This window comes from Symphalangus syndactylus, chromosome 12, assembly GCF_028878055.3.
Source record: "Symphalangus syndactylus isolate Jambi chromosome 12, NHGRI_mSymSyn1-v2.1_pri, whole genome shotgun sequence".
NCBI classification, from domain to species: Eukaryota; Metazoa; Chordata; class Mammalia; order Primates; family Hylobatidae; genus Symphalangus; species Symphalangus syndactylus.
Genome location: NC_072441.2, coordinates 78,809,690 through 78,825,271, shown reverse-complemented (window position 1 = coordinate 78,825,271; position 15,582 = coordinate 78,809,690). Strand labels below are relative to the sequence as shown.

General features: G+C 46.8%; 1 pseudogene; it reads left to right on the top strand.

The window, feature by feature from the left end:
• The first annotated feature begins 14,797 nt into the window (after nt 1–14,797).
• On the top strand, nt 14,798–14,878 carry LOC134735027 (uncharacterized; annotated as a pseudogene).
• Nucleotides 14,879–15,582: the final 704 nt, after the last annotated feature.

The window sequence follows — 15,582 nt, the reverse complement described above, 5'->3', positions numbered from 1 at the left end:
AAACCAAGGCCAAGAGGAGCATGCCCTTTGCCTGATTGCACGGCCTCTGTGGAGCAGTTTTGCCTATACCAAAAAGGGTATAGGAAAATACCCTATTCTCTAGAACCAGCTGATTTCACAGCAAATTTGGATTCTGGCTTGAATTTATTTTTGTCAGAAGTAAACTAAAAATACTTGGTCTGAAAGTCTGAGAGGGACTCAGGGCCCAGGGGAACAAGCAGGCATCTCTGGTATATCCCCCTCAAATAGTTTTTTATTTGTTTTAGACAGAGTTTTGCTCTTGTTTCCCAGGCTGGAGAGCAATGGCACAATCTCGGCTCACTGCAACCTCCACCTCCCGGATTCAAGCGATTCTCCTACCTCAGCCTCCCGGGCAGCCACCACGCCTGGCTAATTTTTTGTATTTTTAGTAGAGACAGGGTTTCATCATGTTGGCCAGGCTGGTCTCGAACTCCTGATCTCAGGTGATCCACCCACCTTGGCCTCCCAAAGTGTTGAGATTACAGGCTTGAGCCACCATGCCCGGCCCCCCTCAAATGGTTTTATCTGTCACACTGGTGCTCCTGCAATGGACAAAGGAGACGTTTCCTGTAGGACCAGCATCTCTTTACTCAGGTTTTTCAATGTTGGAACTGCTGACATTTTGGGCCAAGTAATTCTTTGTTGCAGGGACTGTCCTGTGCATTTCAGGACGTTTAACAGCATCTTTGTCCTCTACCCATTAGTTGCTTAGGCAGAATAATCAGAAAAGTCCCCAGACATTGCCATATGCCCCCTGGAGTTGCCTGGTTGAGAATCACTGTGCTTTTTTTTTTCCCGAGACGGAGTCTCGCTCTGTCACCCAGGCTGGAGTGCAGTGGCGCGATCTCGGCTCACTGCAAGCTCCACCTCCCAGGTTCACGCCATTTTCCTGCCTCAGCCTCTCTGAGTAGCTGGGACTACAGGCGCCCGCCACCACGCCCGGCTAATTTTTTGTATTTTTAGTAGAGACGGGGTTTCACCGTGGTCTTGATCTCCTGACCTCGTAATCCGCCCGCCTCGGCCTCCCAAACTGCTGGGATTACAAACGTGAGCCACCGCGCCCGGCCAAGAATCACTGTGCTTAAGAAAGGGACTCTTGTTGTAATCCCAGCACTTTGGGAGGCCAAGGGGGGAGGATCACGAGGTCAGGAGATCGAGACAATCCTGGTTAACAAGGTGAAACCCCATCTCTACTAAAAATACAAAAATTAGCCGGGCGTGGTGGCAGGTGTCTGTAGTCCCAGCTACTCAGGAGGCTGAGGCAGGAGAATGGCGTGAACCCCGGGAAGTGGAGCTTGCAGTGAGCCGAGATCATGCCACTGCACTCCAGCCTGGGCAACAGAGAGAGGCTCCATCTCAAAAAAAAAAAAAAAAAAAAGCGGGTGTGGGGGGCTCTTTTAACTCAGGTCTGGGCCCATTTAGTCCTCATGGCAGTATCTATTCTTATTTCTGCATCCCCATGCCTAGCTGCCTTTTTCTCACCTTTCTTTCTGGGGCTACCACACCTTTATCAGATGAGATCCTCCAACCTCTCCACCCTCAGTATCTCCAATAGTGCCACCTGGGTTGAAAATGAGAAGTAAAAGGCCGGGCGCGGTGGCTCACGCTTGTAATCCCAGCACTTTGGGAGGCCGAGGCGGGCGGATCACAAGGTCAGGAGATCGAGACCACGGTGAAAACCCCGTCTCTACTAAAAGTATAAAAAAAATTAGCCGGGCGTAGTGGCGGGGGCCTGTAGTCCCAGCTACTCGGAGAGGCTGAGGCAGGAGAATGGCGTGAACCCGGGAGGCGGAGCTTGCAGTGAGCCGAGATCGCGCCACTGCACTCCAGCCAGGGCGACAGAGCGAGACTCCGTCTCAAAAAAAAAAAAAAAAAAATGAGAAGCAAAAGCATCTACCCTTCCCCCTCTTGCACCAAGGGTATCCCCTAATTAGATAGGAATTTACATAATTGATAAAAATAAGATATCATGGGCTGGCCACAATGGCTCACACCTGTAATGCCAGCATTTTGAGAGGCTGAGGCAGGAGGAATTCTTTTTTTTTTTTTTTTTTTTTGAGACGGGAGTCTTGCTCTGTCCCCCAGGCTGGATTGCAGTGGCGTGATCTCGGCTCACTGCAACCTCCACCTCCCGGGTTCACGCCATTCTCCTGCCTCAGCCTCCCGAGTAGCTGGGACTACAGGCGCCCGCCAACTCACCCAGCTACTTTTTTTTTTTTGTATTTTTAGTAGAGACGGGGTTTCACCGTGTTAGCCAGGATGGTCTCGATCTCCTGACCTCGTGATCCGCCCGCCTCGGCCTCCCAAAGTGCTGGGATTACAGGCTTGAGCCACCGCGCCCGGCAGGAGGAATTCTTGAGCCCAGGAGTTTGAGACCAGGCTGGGCAATATAGTGAGACCTTGTCTCTACAAAAAATTTTAAAATTAACTGAGTGGTGGCAGGCGCCTGTAGTCCCAGCTACTCAGGAGGCTGAGGCAAGAGGATTGCTTGAACTTCGGAGGAAGAGGTTACAGTAAGCCAAGATCACACCACGACACTCCAGCCTGGGTGACAGAGCCAGACTCTGTCTCCAAAACAAAAGACAAAGTGCGTACAAGGCTCAGCTCTTAACAATGACTGCTATGAATCAAGGAAAGACCCCTTCCTTGAGAGTGTGCTGGGAGGGGACAGATGAGGGCATACCAAGAGAACCTTTGCCTTTTTTGTGCAATTTCCCCTTGACTCAGCGGTCCAACTATCCTTCCCCAGCCCACACTTGTCCTCACCACTGCCTGTATTTAGAAATGCACGCCCGTGTTGTCATAGAAAAACAGAAACCAGATGGTTGCTATGGAGATTTGTTTAAATACACACCTAGAACATGGCCCAGACTCTGGCAGTGGTGAGTAGCAATTCTTGCTAGGACCTGCATTTTTCTTCCTCTTAATTTGCTATTTCCCCACCCTTTTCTATTCTTGCTACATTTTCATGCTTCTCACTCCTGCTCCGAAATGCCACTTCCCACCTACCAGTACTGTTCTTAAACATCTCCTGTGTCTCAGGAAGTCACTGTTTAAGAACAGACTTATTTACCCTTTGAGCCTTGGTCCCTTCATCTGTAATATGGCAATAATGACAATAAAAACTTTATATGGGGCCAGGTGCAGTGGCTCAAGCATGTAATCCCAGCACTTTGGGAGGCCAAGACAGGTGGATCACTTGAGGTCAGGAGTTCAGGACCAGCCTGGCCAATGTGGTGAAAACCTGTCTCTACTAAAAATACAAAAGTTAGCTGGGCGTGGTGGTACACACCTGTAATCCCAGCTACTCGAGAGGCTGAGGCAGGGGAATCGCTTGAACCCGGGAGGCAGAGGTTGCAGTGAGCTGAGATCGTGCCACTGCACCCCAGCTTGGGCAACAGAGCAAAACTCCCGTCTTTAAAAAAAAAAAACAAAACAAAACGTATATGGACTGGGCTGGGCATGGTGCCTCATGCCCACAATCCCAGCATTTTGGGAGGCCAAGATGGGAGGATCACTTGAGCCCAGAAGTTTGAGACCAGCCTAGGCTACAAAATAAGACCCCATCTCTACAAAAAAACCTTAAAAATTAGCCAGGTGTGGTGGCACGCATTGTGGTCCCAGCTATACCAGAGGCTGAAGCAGGAGGATCCCTTGAGCTCAGGAGGTCAAGGCTGCAGTGAGCCATGTCTACACCACTGCACTGCAGCCTGGGCAACGGCCTGTCTCAAAAACTAAACTAAAAACCTTATATGCTTTTGTTAGAATTAAATTAGATATACAAAAAGAGGGGCCGGGCAGGGTGGCTCACGCCTGTAATCCCAGCACTTCAGGAGGCTGAGGCAGGTGGATTACTTGAGGTCAGGGGTTCGAGACCAGCCTGACCAACATAGTGAAACCCTGTCTGTACTAAAAAATATAAAAATCAGTCTAGCGTGGTGGTGGGCACCTGTAATCCCAGCTATTCGGGAGGCTGAGGCAGGAGAATTGCTTGATCCCAGGAGGCAGAGGTTGCAGTGAGCCGAGATCATGCCACTGCACTCCAGCCTGGAAGACAGAATGAGAGTCCGTCTCAAAAAGAAACTTGTATCATAGCTGGCAAAGTGGAATTTGGTTTTATGCTAAAATAAAATCCTAGAGCCAGGTGTGGAGGTGAGTGCCTATAATCCCAGCTACTTGGAGGCTGAGGCAGGAGGATTCGTTGAGCCCAGGAGTTCAAGACCAGCCTGGGCAACATAATAAGACCTCATCTCAAAAAAAAAATAATAAAGTAAAATAAAAATCTTACTCTAGGGCGCCTGGGAACCAACCAGTGGTGCCTTTAGAAATCTTGGTTTATGCTTCCTCTCTGACAGTAGGAAAAAGCTATTGTGGGAGTTTCCCCTGCCATGTAGAGTGATGGAAGAGCAGAATTGTGGAGGATCAGGGTTGCTTTGTTTTGTCTTTGTTGTACTCAGCTGGAAAGCTGTTTAACAAAAGAATCGGGTCATATGACCTCCTTTCTGCAATTGGAAATTAACGCCACAGGGAACAGAAGATATAAGACACAGAATCCTCCTTGCCTGGCTAAAATGGAAGAGGATAAAGGAAACAGAATACTTTCTCGGCTTTTGGCTTTTGCTACCCTCCTCTGAAAGACCCCTGTCCAAGAGGCTGGCTGTGTTGTGTGCCAGGCTAGAGCTTGTTCCTACTGTAAAATCTGTGTGTGGTGTCTGTTGAGTTTTTTGGAAAACAAAAAACTTATATTTTAAAATACAAGGTATTAGAGGGCAGATAATTCCACCCTTGGAAATAAAAAAGATTTTCTTTTCGGCCGGGCGCGGTGGCTCACACTTGTAATCCCAGCACTTTGGGAGGCCGAGGCGGGCGGATCACGAGGTCAGGAGATCGAGACCACGGTGAAACCCCGTCTCTACTAAAAATACAAAAAAATTAGCCGGGCGTGGTGGCAGGCGCCTGTAGTCCCAGCTACTCGGAGAGGCTGAGGCAGGAGAATGGCGTGAACCCGGGAGGCGGAGCTTGCAGTGAGCCGAGATTGAGCCACTGCACTCCAGCCTGGGTGAAAAAGCGAGACTCCGTCTCAAAAAAAAAAAAAAAAAAATTAAATTTTGGCTGAGCGCAGCGGCTCATGCCTGTAATCCCGGCACTTTGGGAGGCCGAGGTGGGCGGATCACAAGGTCAGGAGATCAAGACCATCCTGGCTAACAAGGTGAAACCCCGTCTCTACTAAAAACTACAACAAAAATTAGCCTGGCATGCTGTCGGGCGCCTGTAGTCCCAGCTACTCTAGAGTCTGAGGCAGGAGAATGGCGTGAACCCCGGAGGCAAAGCTTGTAGTGAGCCAAGATCGTGCCACTGCACTCTAGCCTGGGCGACAGAGCAAGACTCCGTCTCAAAAAAAAAAAAATTTTTTTAAGTTTTGTGCAGTGGCAGTATCATAGCCAATGAGATTTGTCCAATGTACAATTATTGCTAATTGAAAACATTTCAGGGCCGGGCGCGGTGGCTCAAGCCTGTAATCCCAGCACTTTGGGAGGCCGAGGCGGGCGGATCGCGAGGTCAGGAGATCGAGACCATCCAGGCTAACACGGTGAAACCCCGTCTCTACTAAAAATACAAAAAAAAATTAGCCGGGCGTGTTGGTGGGTGCCTGTAGTCCCAGCTACTCGGGAGGCTGAGGCAGGAGAATGGCGTGAACCCGGGAGGTGGAGCTTGCAGTGAGCCGAGATCGCGCCACTGCACTCCACCCTGGGGGACAGAGCAAGACTCCGTCTCAAAAAAAAAAAAAAAAAAAAAAAAAAAAAAAAAAAAAAAAAAAGAAAACATTTCAGGCCAAGCGCGGTGGCTCACGCCTATAATCCCAGCACTTTGGGAGGCCGAGACAGGCAGATCATGAGGTCAGGAGATTGAGAACATCCTGGCTAACACGGTGAAACCCCGTCTCTACTAAAAATACAAAAATTAGGCTGGGCGCGGTGGCTCACGCTTGTAATCCCAGCACTTTGGGAGGCCGAGGCGGGCGGATCACAAGGTCAGGAGATTGAGACCACGGTGAAACCCCGTCTCTACTAAAAAATACAAAAAATTAGCCGGGCGTGGTGGCGGGCGCCTGTAGTCCCAGCTACTCGGAGAGGCTGAGGCAGGAGAATGGCGTGAACCTGGGACGCGGAGCTTGCAGTGAGCCGAGATCGCGCCACTGCACTCCAGCCTGGGCGACAGAGCGAGATTCCATCTCAAAAAAAAAAAGTTTCAAGCCAGGCATGGTGGCTCACGCCTGTAATCCCAATACTTTGGGAGGCCAAGGTGGGTGGATTACCTGAGGTCAGGAGTTTGAGACCAGCACAGCCAACATGGTGAAACACCATCTACTAAAAATACAGAAATTAGCCGGGTGTGGTGGCACACGCCTGTAATCTCAGCTATTCAGGAGGCTGAGGCAGGAGAATCACTTGAACCTGGGAGGTGGAGGTTGCAGTCAGCCAAGATTGCACCACTGCACTCTAGCCTGGGCAACAGAGTGAGAGTCCAGAGTTGAGACTCTGTCTCAAAAGAAAAAAAAAAGAAAAGGTTTCTGTTGGGCCAGGCACAGTGGCTCACACCTGTTATCCCAGCACTTTGGGAGGCCAAGGCAGGCAGATCACTTGAGTCTAGGAGTTTTGAGACCAGCTTGGGCAACTTAGAGAGACCCTGTCTTTACAAAAAATTAGTCAGGCATGGTGGCACGTGCCATGGAAGGATCACTTGAGCCCGTGAAGTCGAGGTTGCAGTGAACTGTGATCTTGCCACTGCACTCCAGCCTGGGTGATGGAGTGAGACCATGTCTCAAAAAAAAAAAAAACAAAAAAAAGAATTTTCACATATCCCACTGTGATGACTTACAATATAGCTGGCATTGGCAATTTTTGATAGTCTTTACAGAGACTGACTTTTAAAAAATAAATAAATAAATTTCAGGCTGGGCATGGTGGCTCATGCCCACAATCCCAGCACTTTGGGAGGCAAAGGCGCGTAGATCACCTGAGGTCAGAAGATTGAGACCAGCCTGGTCAACATGGTGAAACCCTGTCTCTACTAAAAATACAAAAATTAGCTGGTGGTGACGCACACTTGTAATCCCAGCTACTTGGGAGGCTGAGGCAGGAGAGTCGCTTGAACCCAGGAGGCAGGAGGTTGCAGTGAGCTGAGATTGTGGCATTGCACTTTAGGCTAGGTGACAAAAGCGAAACTCCGTCTCAAAAAATAAATAAATAAATTTCAAATTGAAAGGTGAGGCTATTTCATAAAAAAAATTTTTTTTAAATTTGAGACAGAGTCTCGCTCTGTCATCCAGGCTAGAGTGCAGTAGTGCAATCTCAGTTCACTGCAACCTCCACCTCCCGGGTTCAAACAATTCTCCTGCTGAGATTATGGGCACCCGCAACCACCCCTGGCTTATTTTTGTATTTTTAGTAGAGATGGAGTTTCACCATGTTGGCCAAGCTGTCGAACTCCTGACCTCAAGTGATCTGCCCGCCTCAGCCTCCCAAAGGCTCATGCCCAGAGTCTTGAGCCACGGTGCCTGGCCCTATTTTATAAAATTGTAATGAAGCTGAGAAAAGATAATTCATCTAAGATCACTTGATAAATGACAGACTCCAAAGCTCATGGCTACTTGACCAAATCACTTTGCTCTGTGTACATCCTTATAGAGAACTAGGTTTGGAGCCAAGAGGGACTCATGATTTATCCCTCTCATGGGCAGTAGGTTTGTTATAGTGGGCCCTTGGCCTTAGCTTGGTTTTCTTTATCAGTAAAGGAGAGCATGACCAGATCATGCCATACCAACTTGATGGCCTAGGCCTAGGGCTTGGCTTGTGAGGTGTGACTAAATCACATAGCCTCAGATAAGGAATGAGGGGAAATTTAAAGTAGGATTGATAAAGGAGATTATGTTTTACACTTAACAAAATCTTAAACTGGATGTTTCAGCTGGGGTATCAAGATCTAATTGATGTAAATGCAGTATTTTATTTTATTTTATTTATTTATTTTTTTTTTTGAGACGGAGTCTCGCTCTGTCGCCCAGGCTGGAGTGCAGTGGCACAATCTCGGCTCACTGCAAGCTCCGCCTCCCGGGTTCACGCCATTCTCCTGCCTCAGCCTCTCCGAGTAGCTGGGACTACAGGCGCCCGACATCATGCCCGGTTAATTTTTTTTTTGTATTTTTAGTAGAGACGGGGTTTCACCATGTTAGCCAGGATGGTCTCGATCTCCTGACCTCGTGATCCGCCCGCCTCGGCCTCCCAAAGTGCTGGGATTACAAGCGTGAGCCACCGCGCCCGGCCAGTAAATGCAGTATTTTAAAGGAACTTACCAAGGACCAAAGGGAGACAGCAGATGTAAATGCAGTATTTTAAAGGAACTTACCATGCAATACAGCAGATATTATCCTTTAAAATGCAGTATTTTAAAGGAACTTACCATCTGCAATACAGCAGATGTAAATGCAGTATTTTAAAGGAACTTACCAAAATGCAGTATTTTAAAGGAACTTACCAAGGACCAGTTGCATAACTCTTGAACCCCCTCACCCATTTCAAGAGTATAAAAAGTGAAGATAGAAGGCCAGATGCAGTGGCTAACTCCTGTAATCCTAGCACTTTGGGAGGCTGAGGTGGGAGGATCACTTCAGGCTAATTCAAGACCAACTTGGGCAACATGGTGAGACCTTGTCTCCACAAAAAAATTTAAAAATTATGCCAGGCACGGTGGCTCACGCCTGTAATCCCAGCACTTTGGGAGGCTAAGGAGGGCGGATCACGAGGTCAAGAGATCGAGACCATCCTGGTCAACATGGTGAAACCCTGTCTCTACTAAAAATACAAAAAATTATTTGGGCATGGTGGCACGCCTTCAGCTACTCGGAAGGCTGAGGCAGGAAAATCACTTGAACCTGGGAGGTAGAGATTGCAGTGAGCACCAAGATCGCACCACTGGACTCCAGCCTGGTGACAGAGCAAGACTCCTTCTCAAAAAAAATAAAAAATTTAAAAATTTAAAAAAATTAAAAAGCCAGGGGCAGAGGCTCATGCCTGTAATCCCAGCACTTTGGGAGGCTGAGGTGGGCAGATCACTTGAGATCATCAGGAGTTCAAGACCAGCCTGGCCAAATGGTGAAACCCCGTTTTTACTAAAAATACAAAAATTAGCAGGTTGCGGTGGTGGGTGCCTATAATCCTAGCTACTCTGGAGGCTGAGGCAGGAGAATCACTTGAACTCAGGAGGTGGAGGTTGCAGTGAACTGAGATCGCACCACTATACTCCAGCCTGGGCAACAGTGCAAGACTAATCCATCTAAAAAAAAAAAAATTAGCCAGGCATGGTGATGCATGCTTGTAGTCCCAGCTACTACTCAGGAGGCTGAGGCAGGAGGATCCCATGAGCCATCATCATACCACTGCACTTCAGCCTGGACCACAGAGTGAGACCCTGTCTCAAAAAAAAAAAAAAAAAAGTGGAGATTGGTTTATAAAAGAGCTTTCTTTGGAGAGAGCTACTACCATGCTGTGAGCCCTATTCAATCCCAAAGAGAAGAGGTGGGAAAGGGCCAGGCGAGGTGGCTGATGCCTGTAATCCCAGCACTTTGGGAAGCTGAAGTGGGCGGGTCACCTGAGGTTAGGAGTTCGAGACTAGCCTGGCTAACATGGTGAAACCCTGTCTCTACTAAAAATACAAAAAAATTAGCCAGGCACGGTGACAGGTGCCTGTAGTCCCGGCTACTCAGGAGGCTGAGGCAGGAGAATCGCTTGAACCCCGGAGGTGGAGGTTGCAGTGAGGTGAGATCGCACCACTGCACTACAGCCTGGGCAAGGGGAGCAAAACTCCATTCCCCCCCCCAAAAAAAAAAAAGAGATGAGGTGAGGAGTAATTCTATCTTCTCAATCCTAGAGACAGTGGCTTCAAGACCACTGAAACATTTTGTATTTGTCTTTGGGTAAGGGATAATCATTAGACTGTGTATGACTCATGGTAGAGGAATTTCAAGGCAAAGGCTGACTAACAACAGAGCCTGATGTAACAAAGTAGAGTCACATCCTGGAAGTCACCACACTGGCTTCTGATAAAGGGTCAGATATACATGAATCCTGTGGACGATGTGTGGAGCCAGTTTAAATCCTACTCAAGAGAACTGCCTGGATGCATAGTGGGGCTCTTCGTGTGGAAAAGAACACTGGAAAACAAAAGGATAATGAGAGAGTGGTGGCTATAGAAATAGAATACATCACCTCACTTCAGGAAGTTGCCACTGCCTTTGGAAAGCGCCCCCAGGGAAGCCTCTGATGGAGCCATACAAATGCTCATGAGATAACTCTTAACATCAGCCAGGCCTAGACAGCATGAAGCCACTAATAACCCTTCCTCTTCATTCTGCCCCATTCCTAGAAATATCAGTGTAGCAAAAGGAGAGAAGCCAACTACCCCTCTTTCACAGAGGTGAGCTGGCTGGCTCTGTTGACCCTAGTTGTGGGGTAGAGAGATTCTTACCTATGATGAAAACTGATGTGTTAATATATTTCTGAACCAAGAGTATGTTTTGCTACTTAAAGTGATTGTGAAGACTGTTATCTAAAGGTGATCCACATCTGAGGAAAACCTCTCCCACTGAAATAAATTGTGCAGACAGGGGAAAACAAACTTTAATTTTCATTACATTTCTTCAGTTGGGACTTGTTAAGCATTCCAGTTATAGTCATCTTTGTATTCTCTGAGGCACTTAATTGGCACTCATGATATTGAGATTATTCCTTCCAGATTGTAATGTGTAACCTTCTGGTTAATATCCTCTCTATAATAAAACAACTCAAAAGACAGTTTTAGGGACTTAAATTTCAATAAATCTGGTTGAGGCCAAGGAAACTTGAAATACATTGAAATAAAGTTAGTTGGAAACTAACTTTAAGATCATCTAGTTCCAGGCCAGGCACGTGGCTCACCCTGTAATCCCATCACTTTGGCAGGCTGAGGCAAGCGGATCTCTTGAGCTAAGGAGTTAGAGACCAACCTGGGTAACAGCAGAACCCTGTCTCTTAAAAAAAAAAAAAAAAAAAATCTAGTTCCAACGAATGCCTCCTCAGTGAATCTTTTTCACAGTATCCCTGGAAAGTGAACATTTAGTCTCTTGAATAACTCCAGTGTCTTGAAATCTAGTATCTTAACCCTCATGAAAACGTCAAGAGTTTGAGGACCACCTCTTTCTACATCTACTAGCCTAAATGTTCTCCCTCCCTTTAGCTAGTCCTCCTTGACATAGCGTGGACTCCTGGCATCACCTTGTCTACTCTCTGGATGAGCTCAAATGTGTCAGTGTGCCTAACTTTGGTCCAGATGTGGCCTCACCAAGCCAAATAGAACTAAACCATTACCTGCTTGCTTGTAGACCTGGACCGTAAGAGAGCCCAAGGCCCCCTTAGGTTTTCTTTCCTACTCATGCTACTGACTCACATCAAACTGACACCTAAGCTGGACATGGTGGTGCACACCTGTAGTCTTAGCTACTCGAGAGGCTGAGGCAGAAGATAGATTGAGTCCCAGGAGTTTGAAACCGGCCTGGGCAACATAGCAAGATGCCCATCTGACAACTAACAAAAACCTACAGGTGTTATTTTCAGGGTAAGGTAGGGTTGTTTTGATTTCATAATAATAAATTAATGCATTAATTTTATACAACATGTAACATTAAAAACCTTCATTCAAAAAAAAAAAAAAAACTATAGGTCGGACGTGGTGGCTCACACCTGTAGTCCTAGCACTTTAGGAGGCCAGGGTGGGTGGATTGCCTGAGCTTAGGAGTTTGAGACCAGCCTGGGCAACATGGTGAAACCCCATCTCTACCAAAATACAAAAAACTAGCTGGGCATGGTGTACTCCTATAGTCCCAGCTACTCGGCGCGCTGAGGTGGGAGAATGGCTTGAACTCAGGAGGTGGAGGTTGCAGTGAGCCAAGATCGTGCCACTGCACTTCAGCCTGGATGATAGAGCAAGACTCCAACTCAAAAAAAAAAAAAAAAAAAGCCGGGCATGGTGACTCATGCCTGTAATCCCAGCACTTTGGGAGGCTGAGGCCGGCAGATCACTTGAGGTCAGAAGTTTGAGACCAGCCTGGCTAACATGGTGAAATCCTGTCTCTACTAAAAAAAAAAAATATCTATATATACATATATAGATATATATGTATATATATATATATATACAAAAATTATATATACACACAAAAATTATCTGGCCATGGTAGCAGACACCTGTAATCCTAGCTACTCAGGAGGCTGACGCAGGAGAATCGATTAAACCCGGGAGGCGGAGAGGCGGAGGTGCAGTGAACTGAGATGACACCACTGCATTGCAGCCTGGGCGATAGAGTGAGGCTCCTCAAAAACGACAAAAAAAAAATTACAAACAAGGCTTCCTTGCCATTATTCCAAGTCCTGGTCCTTTCCTTCCAGAGATAAACACTGTTTAATTTTGATTATATATCCTTCCAGCCCTTTTTCTATATATTTACATGTAGAAATATATGGGACTTTTTTTTTTTTTTTCAGACGGTCTCACTCTGTTGCCCAGACTGGAGTGTAGTGGCGTGATCTTGGCTCACTGCACCCTCTGCCTCCTGGACCAAGCAATCCTCCCACCTTGGCCTCCAGAGTAGCTGGGACTACAGGCACATGCCACCACGCCTGGATAATTTTTGTATTTTTTTTGTAGAGGCAGAGTTTTGCCATGTTGCCCAGGCTGATCTTGAATTCCTGGACTCAAGTGACCTGCCTGCCTTGGCCTCCCAAAGTGCTGAGATAATAGCCATGAGCCACCACACCCGGCTAGTTATATGAGACTTTTAAAACATAAATGGAGGCCGGGCGCGGTGGCTCACGCCTGTAATCCCAGCACTTTGGGAGGCCGAGATGGGCGGATCACAAGGTCAGGAGATCGAGACCATCCTGGCTAACACGGTGAAACCTCGTCTCTACCAAAAATACAAAAAAATTAGCCGGGCATGGTGGCGACTGCCTGTAGTCCCAGCTACTCGGGAGGCTGAGACAGGAGAATGGTGTGAACCCAGGAGGCAGAGCTTGCAGTGAGCCAAGGTCACGCCACTGCACTCCAGCCTGGGTGACAGAGCAAGACTCTGTCTCAAAAAAAAAAAAATAAATAAAATAAAATAAAACATAAATGGACTAGGCATAGTACCTCACACCTGTAATCCCAGCACTTTGGGAGGCTAAGGCAGGAAAATCACTCAAGGCCAGGAGTTTGAGACCATCTGGGTAACATAGTTTTTTGTCTACAAAAACTAAAAAATAGCCAGGTGTGGTGGCACACACTTGTAGTCCCAGCTACAGGGAGGCTGAGGTGGGAAGATTGCTTGAGCCCTGGAGGTCAAGGCTGCAATGAGCCATGATAGTGCCACTGGATTCCAGCCTGGGCAATAAAGCCAGACCCTGTCTCAAAAAAAATTAAAAAAAAGTATCACATGGTTTGTATCACTCCATATCTTCTTTTTATGCTTAACATGTTTCAGAGAACTTGCATCTCAATACATATAAAGATGTCTCATTCATTAAGAACTGTTCTATTGTAATCTATAGTATGAATGTATCACAGCTTACTTAACCATTCTGTTGTTGGACATATAGATTGTTTCCAATTGTTTGCTATTACAGTGTTTCAGTGAAAATTCTTTATGCCTCTTAGTGCTATATGGGAGTATTTCTCTAGGGTAAAACATAAATATATATTTAAATATATTATAAATATAAATATATATATAAATATAATATAAATATATATAAATATATATATAATATTGTTTTATTTTATTTTAGACAAAGTTTTGCTCTTGTCACCCAGGCTGGAGTGCAGTGGCACAATCTCGGCTCATTGCTACCTCAACCTCCCGGGTTCAAGCAATTCTCCTGCCTCAGCCTCCCGAGTAGCTGGGATTACAGGCATGCAACATCACGCCTGGCTAATTTTTTAATTTTTTTGTAAAGACGGGGTTTCATCATGTTGGCCAGGCTGGTCTTGAACTCCTGACCTCAGGTAATCCACCCACCTCGGCCTCCCAAAGTGCTGGGATTACAGGCATGAGCCATTGCACCTGGCCTCTCTAGGGTAAATACTGAAAGTTGCTGGGTCACAGGGTATGCACGTTTAAAATTTTTTTTATTTTTAAAGGGACGGAGTCTTGCTCTGTTGCCCAGGCTGGCGTACAGTGACGCAATCTTGGCTCAATGAAACCTCCGCCTCCCGGATTCAAGCGATTCTTCTGCCTCAGCCTCCGAGTAGCTGGGCCTACAGGCGTGTGCCATCATGCCCAGCTAATTTTTTTTTTTTTTTTTTTGAGACGGAGTCTTGTTCTGTCGCCCAGGCTGGAGTGCAGTGGCGCAGTCTCGGCTCACTGCAAGCTCCGCCTCCCAGGTTCACGCCATTCTCCTGCCTCAGCCTCTCCGAGTAGCTGGGACTACAGGCACCCGCCACCACGCCCGGCTAATTTTTTGTATTTTTAGTAGAGATGGGGTTTCACTGTGGTCTCGATCTCCTGACCTCGTGATCCGCCCGCCTCGGTCTCCCAAAGTGCTGGGATTACAAGCTTGAGCCACCGTGCCCGGCTAATTTTTGTATTTTTAATAGAGACGGGGTTTCACCATATTGGCCAGGCTGTCTCAAATTCCTGACCTCGTGATCTGCCCTCTTTGGCCTCCCAAAAGTTCTGGGATTACAGGTGTGAGCCACCACGCCCGGCATTTAAAATTTTAATATGCACTTTTTGCAACCCAGAACTCATTGTTCAGTATGAGTTTTGATACATATAAGAAGGGATATTATGATACCTGAGACAGTTAACTGATGGGAGTATTGATAGCCATAAAGGTTGGTTCCAGGCCAGGTGCAGTGGCTCAAGCCTGCAATCCCCACACTGAGGTGGGTGTATTGCTTGAAACCAGGAGTTCAAGACCAGCCTGGTCAAGAAAGTAACAAACACCTCATCTCCACAACAATTTAAAAATTAGCTGGGTATTGGGGCATGTGCCTGTAGTTGCAGCTACTCAGGAAGGGGAGGCTGAGGCAAAAGAATTGAGCCCAGGAGTTGGAGGCTGCACTGAGCTTTGATGGCACCACTCTACTCCAGCCTTGGTAACAAAGACCTTGTGTCTTAATAAAAAAAAGATTGATTCTAGGACTGTAGAATAGATAGTTAAACAGCATGGGATATGAGGGAAATCCTCAGCAGTATTAATTTTGCATTCGAATTTCATGTTGACGATACATACGATGGCTTTTTGTTTTAAAGGCTTTTATCTTGAGAACATGATGTCTGGAGTTAAAGGTATTGGTGTATTCCACACATCTGTACTATTCTTGAGTGTGATCACTTAAGGTGTCAAATTGATAACCAAGGCAGATCCCCACCACCTACAGTATAAAGGACCCTAAAGTAAATTGGTTGAAGAAATTAGATCCCAAAGATTCTCGGTGAATTTTGAAGTCTTCATCAGTATATCCATATTAAAACGAGATGACAGGAAG